General features: G+C 39.5%; 1 protein-coding gene and 1 non-coding gene across 11 annotated transcripts in view; one reads left to right on the forward strand and one right to left on the reverse strand.

Moving 5' to 3' along the window:
- LMNTD1 (lamin tail domain containing 1) overlaps nt 1-12,837 on the reverse strand; it is a 475,330-nt gene that overhangs the window by 74,743 nt on the left and 387,750 nt on the right. The window lies entirely within an intron of this gene.
- On the forward strand, nt 886-957 carry TRNAC-ACA. Its single transcript has one exon. It is a non-coding gene; the product is annotated as a tRNA-Cys (tRNA).

Genomic DNA, 12,837 nt, shown 5'->3' on the forward strand with positions numbered 1-12,837 from the left:
GTCCAATGATAGAATGGGGATTAAAAGTCAACTTCGCACCCTAGGAAACTGGTAACTAGCAGAGGGGGCAGAACTGGTTCTGATCAATGCTTTTAGCACGTTGTGCTGTACTGTGCTCAGTCGCTCAGCCGTGTCCGACTCTTTGCGACCCCACGGACTGTAGCCCACAAGGCTCCTCTGTCCATGGGCATTTGCCAGGCAAGAACACTGAAGTGGGTTGCCATGCCCTCCTCCAGGGGATCTTCCCAACCCAGGGATCAAACCCAGGTCTCCCACATTGCGGGTGGATTCTTTACCGTCTGAGCCACCAGGGAATCCCAAGAACACTGGAGTGGGTAGCCTATCCCTTCTCCAGGGGATCTTCCTGATCCAGGAATTGAACCAGGGCTTCCTGCATTACAGGCAGATTTTTTTACCAGCTGAGCTACCAGAGAAGCCCCCTTTCGCATAAATCAGTCCTTGTCCTTGTGGTTCAGATTTGCTCTCAGTCTCTCTCATTGGGCACTGAAAGGTCTTCCTTGATGAGAATGAGTCTCCCTGTACTTCATGAGTCACCAAGGTCCACGTATGAGGATCACTTTTTGCATATTATGGTACCTCACTGAACCACATTTGAGTCTGAAGCACTCTGGTCTAAGATGATCCCTCCATGGGCACTAGCCTTACCACTGATTACATCCTACAATCGCTTGGCCCTTTCTCCTAACTCTTACTCTGCTGGCACAGACAGTATTGGGATACTTGTAATTAAGCTCATTAGGACAGGACCTTAATGTCCCATATTCTCTTGTGCTCACTATTTCTTCTAGTATTACTTTCTCCTAGACACTCAATCCCTGGATCACTGCCTCATGTTTGACAACTATTCTTCCACTGGTAGGGACTTCCCTGGTGACTCAGACGGTAAAGTGTCTGCCTACAATGCAGGAGACCCAGGTTCAATCCCTGGGTTGGGAAGATCTCCTGGAGAAGGAAATGGCTACCCACTCCAGTATTCTTGCCTGGAAAATCCCATCGATGGAGGAACCTGGTAGGATACAGTCCATGGAGTCGCAAAGAGTCGGACACGACTGAGCTACTTCACTTTCACTTTCCTTTGTTAGAACTTCAGTAAACCATCTACCAGGCTATTTTATTCTATCTCCATGACAACTCTCATTGATTCCTTCATTATCTAGCCAAAACAAAGCACTCGGTTTTATCTCTCTTATCACTTGCCTTTACGCTTCCAATGATCTGTGCATGTGCCCCTGGCTTTCCCACATCCTTGCTTTTTTTCCGACTATTCCCACTGATAAGCATCAGCCTTTCCAACAAGGTTTATGCCTCTAAAAACCTATTCAGTTTTCAAAACCAGTTTTCTCAGCTGTAAAATGGAATTTACATTGATTTCATAGAGGACTACATAAAATAATGTAACTAAAGGAGGAGGCGGCATGGCAAAGAGGAGGGCTTGGCAACCCATTCCAGTATCCTTGCCTGGAAAACCCCATGGCCAGAGGAGCCTGGAGGGCTATAGTCCATGGTGTCACAAAGAGTCAAACACGACTGAGTGACTAAGTGCACAAAGCATTTTAAGTGATAATCCTTATTACTTTCCCCCTTAATATTATAACTCATATCATCCATAAAGTATATTTTGATTTTCCCAGACTAGAAATGATTTCTTTCTCTCCTGAATATCATGGGATAGCTTTTCCATTCTTTTCCCCTGGTTTTATCACTTTCTACATTACGTTACATTACAGTTATTTAGCACATGCCTTACCCAATCATAACAGACTCAAAGCTCCCTTAAGTCAGGGGCCATTTCTTGGGCATCTTTTTTCCTTCCCCAGTGCATAGAATAGATAACCTTATAAATATTTGCAAAAGCAAATGAACAGATTCACCACAGTGGTAATTATAGCATTACAACAATATTTACTCAAAAATTATATCTTGATGAAATTACAAATGAACAAATCCCATTATATCCACAAATTGCACAGTGAATCATTCATCTGGAGGGTGATTACCTGGCTCTTTTTGAGAAGTCTGGCAGGCTCTGAAAGACAAGTGAAGACCTGAAGAAGGCAGTGTTGCTACTCAGAAGTAAGAAACTGGGAAGAATGCTTGTCCCTAGAGACAATCATTTTCAATTCAAGTAAGAAACTGGGAAGAAATGCTTCTCCCTGGAGACAAGCATTTTTAATTCCATTATGGAATTTCTAAAATTCTTTTGGCTATAAGATAAGCCATTATTTTATCAACTACCAAGAAAAATGTCTACGATAGGAAATCTAATAAGAGACCCTGGCATAAAGCTGGAATTCCCAAGGGACAATTTCATTTTTCAACCTCAGCCCTGGTAGGAGAGAGAAAGAAAACTCCTCCCTGAGATTCTGAACAATAACCTTTACTCACATAGGTATGAGATCTGCATTCACACCACCAGGGCATTGCAAACAACCCAGGGAGATAATCTAATTTAAAACGGTCTCAGGTCGGTAGTGACCCTAGTGGAAATACATGCTCATATAAGAAATTCAATCCAGGCAACATCAATCCTATAAATTGCCATTGATCACAGGATGCATCTCAGTTTCAGAAGTGTTAAATTGTAAAAAAAAATAATCTTAGAATTGCTGTAATACATTGTTTCCACTATGTATTGAGAAGCTCTGTACAAAACTTAATGAGGGAGATAAAAAGTAAAAACAAACCTCTCTGTCTTTGACCTTTTGACTGGGACCAGTTGCTTCTCTTCCAGAGACCCGTTAGGAAGAACCCTTGCATTCAGAAAATAGATTCTAAGAGCGTAGGGCATTTGAGGGTCTGTGCTGGTCTCCCCATCCTGTCTTAATGGAGCCCATGTAGGAGACTATCTGGGATTAGAGAGGAGATGGCGAGAACCCATTCTCTAGTCAGTGGACTGACTCCTTCTACCTGCTAGTGCCTCAGCTTCACCCCGAGAGGCTTCTTGCAGTGCTCACCTTCCTGATTATACACCTGCTTGGTTGTCTTCCTTTCCCACCTCACAGAGCAGAGCAGGAAGCAGGTCATCCGTGCAACATATTACATCACAGAGCACACCTTTGTATGTGTGTACACATACACACACACACAGACTGGGAAGATTAGCTGATCACTTTTACACTACTGTGGACAAACCTAAATTCCTAAAACATGACATTTCCTTCAATGGGAGTTTAAATGCCACCAGAGAGGAGGAGGAAAAGTGGCCCCGGTACATGGAAGGGCAGGTTTGAGTCAAACGCTACACTAGTGCCTTTGGGCAAGCAGATTTAGCTTGAGGACTTAGGCGTGCCACGGTTAGGAAGCCGTGACACTGGTAGGTGAGACTATGCCCAAAACAAACTACTCAACTCTGTAGGTTTTTTTCCCTTAGGGAAGCTCATGAGGATTGGTCACCAAATACAAATAGGATATGCTTTCAGTGCGACCTGAGATACCAATCATACAATGTATTACATGTGTATGTGAATCGCTTTAATGCAAAACCATATAAGCGAGAAAGTTGTTTAATATTCTAATGAAGACTCACCACCATTGGTGTAGACTAGAGCCAATTCAGAGTATGCACCAATATTGAGGAGTCGCCCCAGCTGTCATTTGCTGAGTCAGTACTAAGGTTTTATGTGCAGCCTGTTACTATATGACAGCACGAAATCTTGGAATTCACTAGAGCAAAGTAATAAAAATGCTCTTCGAAGATTTGTCTCAGGAATATTTGCTAATCAAACTCACCTATAGTCAATCAAGATCTACCCTTGGGCTTATTAGCTCAATGAAATATCCAAATAAGCCAAACTTTGTTTTTGAGTATGTTTGATATTTATAAATTATATGTGATATATAAGTTGACTCAAACCATAAACTAACTAAAATAAATTTTTCTCTTAAAGAAGCAACAATGATATATCTTAGTTTCAAAGTGTCTCCTCCTTAGGAATTGTCTATGAAGTTAAAAATGTACATATGCATGAAAGTGAAGTGAAAGTGTTAGTCACTCAGTTGTGTCCAACTCTTCATGATCCCCGTGGAGTGGATAATCATTCCCTTTTCTGGGAGATCTTCCCAACCCAGGGATCAAATCCGGGTCTCCCGCATTGCAGGCAGATTCTTTACCGTTTGAGGCACCAGGGAAACCCCATATATATGCATATGCAAACATATATTTGGATATCCATATATATGGTATAGAATAGGTACTGTTCATCATCCATAGGTTTGGTCCCTGGGTCAGGAAGATCCCCTGGAGAAGGAAATGGCAACCCACTCCAGTATTCTTGCCTTGAGAATCCCATGGACAGAGGAGCCTGGTGGGCTACATACAGTCCATGGAGTGGGAAAGAGTCAGACACGACTGAGTGACTAACACTTAACAATAGAGATAAACTAAAGGCCCAACACTTTTTCTCACCAAAATAGAAATTATTATTGTTTTACCCCTAAAGCATCTGGTTTTAAAACATCTTAATCCATTTTCTTTTAAACATTATTTTACAATTCTTATTATTATTTCATTTATTTTTATTTTTTGGCTGAGCTGTGCAGCATGTGGGCTTTTCATTCCCCAGCCAGGGATGGAACCTGCACCTCCTGCATTGGAAGGCAAAATCTTAACCACTGGCCCACCAGGGAAGTCCCCTTAATCCATTTTCAAGGGAGACATCTCTTTTGCTGATGAAATATGACGAGTAACTAGTTAATGCAGCTGATAAACAAACTGTCAAGATTGGTGATGTAATCATAGTTGTTTTATTTCTCTGGCCCTCTGAACCTGTTAGAACTAGGAAAGGTGATTCTGAGACAAAGCAATGTTGAATACCTCTAAGTCACGAAATTTAATAGAAAAAAATAATTGTTTCAAACTCTTTTGATTAAACTCTTTTAATATTATCCTAGGAATTTACTTTTTAACATGGAAAATTGATGGATAGAAATAATTGATGTTAAAAGAGTTAAATCTAGGTTAGAAAATATATTTACTCTTATATCCGAAAACCTCTTTCCCTATTCTGCTTCTATCCCTCCTTGTCCATGTGAAAATATAAAAATCCTGGTACCATGGGACCCATACCCAAGAAGTGTGAAATGCTTCCTTATTGAGGAATAAGAAGATTATGTGAAAATACTAATGATTATGCTACCAATCTTGACAGTTGACTAACCAACAGAACTATCTAATTGCTCCTCATATTTCATCAGCAAAAGAGTAGCCACCACTGGAAATGGATTCAGATTTTTAAAACTAGATGCTTTAGGGGTTAAAAAAATAGTTCCTGTTTTGACTAAGAAAAAGCTGTCCTGGCCCTCTAATTTATCCCTAGTACATTAATAGCAGCCATATGATCAGCATAATCAGAACTGGCTTCTAAAACCCTTGGAATTGCCTGCCTAAGTGATGACAGTGATCAATGTCTTTTGTTATGTTAATTAGGTGACTTTTGGACCCATCTAAGGATGGGGGCTGGTTGCCAGGGGAATCAACCATGTAATTATCAGTTTAGAACTTTCATTTCCACCCCACAGACCTCTGGGTAGGTGGGAGGGGCTGGAGATTGAGTTAAGGCCAATGATTTAATCAATTGTGCCTAGGCAATGAAGGCTCTATAAAAACCCAAAAGGTGAGAGTTTGCAAATACTTGATTTTGCCTGTTTCCTCTATTAGACAGTAAGCTCTATAAGGGTAAGACTCTTTTTCTATTTTTTTTGAAAACTTATTTAATGGAGAAAACAGAAAACTTTCCCCTTAAGGTCAGATCTTCATACAAGAAGGATGTCCACTCTTTCCACTTCTATTCAACATTGTTGAAGGGCAATCAGGCAAGCAAAAGAAATAAAATCAAAAGCAACCAAACCGGAAATGAAATAAAACTATCTCTGTTAGCAAATGACATGATCTTTTATGTGGAAAATCCTAAAGAATCTGCTAAAAAAATTATTAGAGTAAACAAGTTCAGCAAGGTTGCAGAATACAAATCAATATACAAAAGTCATCCTTATTTTTATACACTTGTATAAGCAAAGAATAGCAATGAGAGATAAGAAATCCTTCCTCAGCGATCAATGCAAAGAAGTAGAGGAAAACAACAGAATGGGAAAGACTAGAGATCTCTTCAAGAAAGTTAGAGATACCAAGGGAACATTTCAGGCAAAGATGGGTTCGATAAAGGAAAGAAATGGTATGGACCTAACAGAAGCAGAAGAGGTGGCAAGAATATTAAGAAGAGGTGGCAAGAATACACAGAACTGTACAGAAAGATCTCCATGACCCAGATAATCACGATGGTGTGATCACTCACCTAGAGCCAGACATCCTGGAATGTGAAGTTAAGTGGGCCTTAGAAAGCATCACTACGAACAAAGCTAGTGGAGGTGATGGAATTCCAGTTGAGCTATTTCAAATCCTGAAAGATGATGCTGTGACAGTGCTGCATTCAATATGCCAGCAAATTTGGAAAACTCAGCAGTGGCCACAGGACTGGAAAAGGCCAGTTTTCATTCCAATCCCAAAGAAAGGCAATGCCAAAGAATGTTGAAACTATTGCACAATTGCACTCATCTCACACACTAGTAAAGTAATGCTCAAAATTCTCCAAGCGAGGCTTCAGCAATACATGAGCCGTGAACTTCCAGATGTTCAAGTTGGTTTTGGAAAAGGCAGAGGAACCAGAGATCAAATTGCCAACATCCGCTGGATCATTGAAAAAGCAAGAGAGTTCCAGAAAAAAACATCTATTTCTGCTTTATTGACTATGCCAAAGCCTTTGACTGTGTGGATCACAATAAACTGTGGAAAATTTGAAAGAGATGGGAATACCAGACCACCTGACCTGCCTCTTGAGAAACCTGTATGTAGGTCAAGAAGCAACAGTTAGAACTGGACATGGAACAACAGACTGGTTCCAAATAGGAAAAGGAGTACATCAAGGCTGTATATTGTCACCCTGCTTGTTTAACTTATATGCAGAGTACATCATGAGAAATGCTGGGCTGGAGGAAGCACAAGCTGGAATCAAGATTGTCGGGAGAAATATAAATAACCTCAGATATGCAGATGACACCACCCTTGTGGCAGAGAGTGAAGAGGAACTAAAAAGCCTCTTGATGAAAGTGAAAGAGGAGAGTGAAAAAGTTGGCTTAAAGCTCAACATTCAGAAAACTAAGATCATGGCATGTGGTCCCATCACTTCATGGCAAATAGATGGGGAAACAGTGGAAACAGTGGCTGACTTTATTTTTTGGGGCAGATGGTGATTGCAGCCATGAAATTAAAAGACACTTGCTCCTTGGAAGGAAAGTTATGACCATCATAGACAGCATATTGAAAAGCAGAGACATTACTTTGCCAACAAAGGTCTGTCTAGTCAAGGCTATGGTTTTTCCAGTGGTCATGTATGGATGTGAGAGTTGGAGTATAAAGAGAGCTGAGTGCCAAAGAATTGATGCTTTCGAAGTATGGTGTTGGAAACGACTCTTGGGAGTCCCTTGGACTGCAAGGAGATCCAATCAGTCTATCCTAAAGGAGATCAGTCCTGGGTGTTCATTGGAAGGACAGATGCTGAAGCTGAAACTCCAATACTTTGGCCACCTCATGCGAAGAGCTGACTCATTGGAAAAGACCCTGATGCTAGGAAAGATTGAGTGCAGAAGGAGAAAGGGACGACAGAGGATGAGATGGTTGGATGGCATCACTGACTCAATGGACATGGGTTTGGGTGGTCTCCATGATTTGGTGATGGATAGGGGTGCTGGCGTGCTGTGGTTCATGGGGTCGCACAGAGTCATACACGACTGAGCCACTGAACTGAACAGAACAATAAGTAGAAAGACATTTTATGTTTATAGATTGGAAGACTTAACACTGTTAAAATGACTTTACTTCTGTAACTGATCTAAAAATTAGTGAAATCTCTATCAGAATCCTACCAGACTTCTTTGTCGAAATTGACATGCTGATCCTAAAATTCATTTGGAAACCCAAAGGATCCAGAATAACTAAAACATCTTTTATTAATATAAGATGAACTAAGTTGAAGGACTCACACTTCCTGATTTTAAAAACTTATCATAAAGCCACAGTGGTCAAGGCAGTATGCTACTGGCATAAGGATGAATATATAATAGATCAATAATAGAATTGAGAGTCCAGAAATACACTCTCACATTTATGATCAACTGACTTTTTACAGGGTGCTAAAACCATTCAAGGGCTTCCCTGTTATCTCAGTGGTAAAGAATCTGCCTGCCAATGCAGGAGACTCAGGTTTGATACCAGGGTCACGAAGATCCCTTGGAGAAGGAAACAGCAACCCACTCCAATAGTCTTGCCTGGGAAATCCCATGGACAGAAAAGCCTGGAGGGCTACAGTCCACAGGGTTGCAAAAGAGTCGACACGACTTAGTGACTAAACAACAAAACCATTCAATGAGGGAAAGAATAATCTTTTCAACAAATAGTAATGGGACGACTGGACATGTGCATGCAGCTGGACCCCTACTTCACACCATATACAAAAACAGTTCAAACTGATCAAAAATCTAAATGTTAAGAGCTAAAACTATGACACTCTTGGAAGAAAACAAAAGAGTAAATCTGCGTGACTTTGAACTTGGAAACAAATTATTAGCTAGGACAAAAAGATATGAGCAACAAGAGAAGAAATAAATGGGAATTCAATAAAATTAAAAACTTTTGTACAACAAAGGGCATTACCAAGAAAATGATAAAATCCATAGAATGGCAGGAAATATCTGCAAATCATCCATCTGATAAGGGACTATCTAGACTATCTGAAAGAACCCTTACAACTCAATCATAAAAAGATAAAAAAAACTCATTAAAAAACTGGATCTGAATAGGCATTTCCCCAAAGAATATACACAAGAGGCCAATAAGCACATGAAATGATGCTTGACATAGTCATTAGGGAAATGCCAATCAATACCATTTGTCTAGAATGGATTATCAAAAAGATAGATAGTAAGTGTTGGTGAGAATGTAGACAAATCAGAATTCTCAAATATTTGGCAGGAATGTAAAATGGTACAGCTACTTTGGAAAACAGTTTGGCAGTTGCTCAAAAAGTTAAACATAGAGTTAAAATTAGACCCGGCAATTCCACTCAGTGTTAAAAGCCTAAGAGAATGAAAACATATGTTAACCCCAAAACTTGTACACAAATGTTCACCATATATCTATAGACACAGAAGCTAGGTTAGTGTTTGCCTTGGGCTGAGGAGAAAAGACGTTATAGCTAAGGGGTGTGGAGATTCTTTTGAGAATGATTCAAATGATCTAGAATTAATTATTAGGATTGTTGCACAACTCTATGATCATACTAAAAACCATTAAATAGCACACTCTGAATGAGTGATGTATATAAATTAGCTCTGAATAAAGCTGTTACTTAACAATAATACAATAACAACTGAATACCCAGAGCTCTTAATGCAGCCTAGTGGCTGACACAAAACACGACTGATAATGTTAAGGGAATGTTTTCAACATATTGACTTAGAATCCTCAAGCAATGCTCATTAGATTCTCATTTTCATACCGAACATGGAATATACCTTCTTTGCAGTAATCTTCAAATTTTAACATATGCGGGTCAACTAAGGAGCAGATTCCTGCTTCAGCACTAGAAATAATTTTCAGAAGGTTTGGAACAAGGCTCAAAGACCCGCAGTTTTAATAATAGCTCTTCTAAAGTGCTATGCAAACACTACTTTAAAAAAAACTGCAGCATTATCCAAAGGCAGAGGCTTTGTTGTCTGGATAAGCTATTAAGAAGTTAGAATTATTTAAACTTCTTTTCTCCTTGGCACTGGGTCAGGGGACAGGCACAGAAAACCTTTTTATATCTGATCCACGTGGGTTGAAATACATCACATAGGTTAAAAAATATCAATCTTTATGCATGCAAGAAATAATAGGTAGCTTAGTTGCCCGAAATTGGTGATCCATTTTAATTTTTTGGCTTCTGCATGAACTAACGGATTCATTAAACACACATAACACACACACACACACACACACACACCCAGTCTAGCAAGAGAAAGGTGGAATGCTCAAAATTAAAATTAAAATTTCATTGGTTCTTCGTAAATTATTTCTGAAAAGTAGAAAAATATTTCTCATAAAACCACATAGCTGAAAAAAATTTTTTTTCTTAAATACAGTAACATAAATCTAGTAATCTATATAAATCTAATGAATGTGAAAGTCGCTCAGTCGTGTCCAAGAATTCTCCAGGCCAAAATACTGGAGTGGGTAGCCTTTCCCTTCTCCAGGGGTCTTCCCAACCCAGGGATCAAACTCAGGTCTCCTGTATTGCAGGCAGATTCTTTATCGGCTGAGCCACAAGGGAAGCCATATAAGACTGCATCAATATTCTATAAGCACAGTTATGTGAGAAAGCATATCTGTATTTGATTTACATAATTATTTTATAGTACTTGTTAATTATAGTTAGAAGATACTTCAAAATGCTGAACTTGAAATGTATAACAATTCCACACCTGAAAAACTTTGGAACATAATATATAATGTTATTTAAATAATATAACAAAATATTTAAAAATATCCTTGGTTCATATAGGAACACAGATCTATTTTTACCCTTTTTAATCCCTTTCTCCAATTTGTCACTGAGTCCTGTAAAGTTTGTGCCTTTGTCAGGAATGTGGCTCAGACGATAAATAATCCTCCTGCAATTCAGGAGATCCGGGTTCAATCCCTGGGTTGGGAAGATCCCCTGAAGAAGGAAATGGCAACCCACTCCAGTATTCTTTCCTGGAGAATTACATGGACATAAGAGTCTGGCAGCCTACCGTCCATGGGGTTGCAAAGAGTCAGACATGACTGAGCAACTAACACTTACAAAGTTTCATTCTTACTTTATAAGAAAGTGCTCTAGATTTACTATATCTTTTTCATTCCCGATGATTGAATGCAAATATTTTGCCCACATTAACTCAAGTTTGGGTAGGTGAACCAGTCTCTGCCAGCAGAGGAAGCAGCAATGCAGAGATCTGAGGCAGCGGCATGTCTGGCAAGAGGCTGTTGAGGCTGGGGCAGAGACAGCAGAGGCAGGAAAAGGGCTAGAGAGTGATGAGGGAGGTCAGATCCTCAGGGGCTGATCAGTCATTGAGCTGAGGACTGAGAGGATCTGACTTCTGTTTTTAAAAAGTCACTTTGACTTCTGTATTGAAAATACCTTGAAGGAGAGCAAGAAGCAGAGAAATCAGGGGAGGTGATCAATGCCATCATCCAAAGAGAGCTGACAGGGCTGGGCACCACCATGGGCAAAGAAGGGCGATGAGAAGGGTCAGGTTTTGGGTATATTCTGAAGGAAATGCTGGTAGAATTTGGTGGTAGATTAGAAGTGAGGAGTGAGAGGTGAGAAGACAAGATGACTTCAGGGATTTAGGAATTAAGCTATTAGTTTACTGATAGGTAGATGATGAAACATAGATAGATGGATGGATAGATAGATATTGGGTTGGCCAAAGCATTCATTTTGAAAACAAATCATAGGATGCTATGGAAAAACCCAAATGAACTCTTTGGCCAATCCAACAGGTAAGATAGATATAGACAGGATAGGTAACCTATCTGATATATGTGACATAGTGATGATTTTTCTCACTTAAAGAGTTACTGAAACAATTAGAAATTATTGGTGAGAGAGAGGCCAACTGGTTTACCCAAGATCACCTTGCTAGGTAGGGACAAACTTGGCCTTGAGTATGACTCAGTGGTTATACCGAGCCTATTCTCTTTGCCCTATAGCACCGTGGTTCCTGCATACATCTCCAGTGCTTGGTCAGCAAAAGTCATAACACAGCGTTTGGGATTTTGAGAATTCACAGATTTTATATAATTCAAGATATTTTATAGACCTAATTAGGAGTGCAGTGTTTCAGTGGTATCAGCTGTAACTCCAGTTCCCACATTCTGCAAATGGATCTACATGGAATGCTCTGACAAAGAGTAAATATATTTGCACTTTAAGGTCTGGTTTTCAAATGCAAAGAATAATTCATTAAAAAATACAAGAGACAGGGTTGAAGATTATTTGGATACTAGAGGGATAAAAACTGTGGCATCAAAGTTGATTATATCATCATAGTTTCATTATCATTTGTTTTCTTTCAGCTACTTAGGAAATGTATGTTTTCTTTGTAGACGGGGATCTAATACTTATTCAGTAAAAAATATTTTTCTTTGGCTGTGGAATGTAAATTTGGTGTGAGAGATGAGTTCGAAAATATTATACTTATATCAGATTTCCAAACTTTTTTGTATCAAAAGAAATACTAGTTGAAACACTTTCCAAGTAAAAGGGATTATACCTGCTGAAAGCACCACTGGCTCTCATTTAAATTGCTGAGTTTTTAAAAAAAGAGTCTGACCTTGAGGACAGCTGCCAGTTGGCATAGAACACAATGAAGATGAGAAGAGAAACACCAGCCAAAGCCAACACCTGAGTCTACCAGTTGTGTCCTGCGTACTCTTTCACATCTCCATAAAGAATTTGGGGTCTTGGATTAGAATATTCCTTTCAAAAGGCTCGTTCTCAGCAAACTCCCTGCTAGTCTAGATTCATTGGCATTTTACAAAGCTTCGTAGAGTCCTTCGATCCTGTTGTTAAGACTTGCAAAGCACTGTGGACTCAGGGTGCAATCTTCAGCTGAATTTGGATATAGGAAATTAGCAATTACAAAGTGTTCTTTCTGCCAAAAATCACATGCTGTGGACATTATTTTGCTCTGTGATGAAACAAGTCATTTTAATCCTTTGTAGTAGGTGGAACAATGATA

This window comes from Cervus elaphus, chromosome 22 (assembly GCF_910594005.1).
Source record: "Cervus elaphus chromosome 22, mCerEla1.1, whole genome shotgun sequence".
Lineage (NCBI taxonomy): Eukaryota > Metazoa > Chordata > Mammalia > Artiodactyla > Cervidae > Cervus > Cervus elaphus.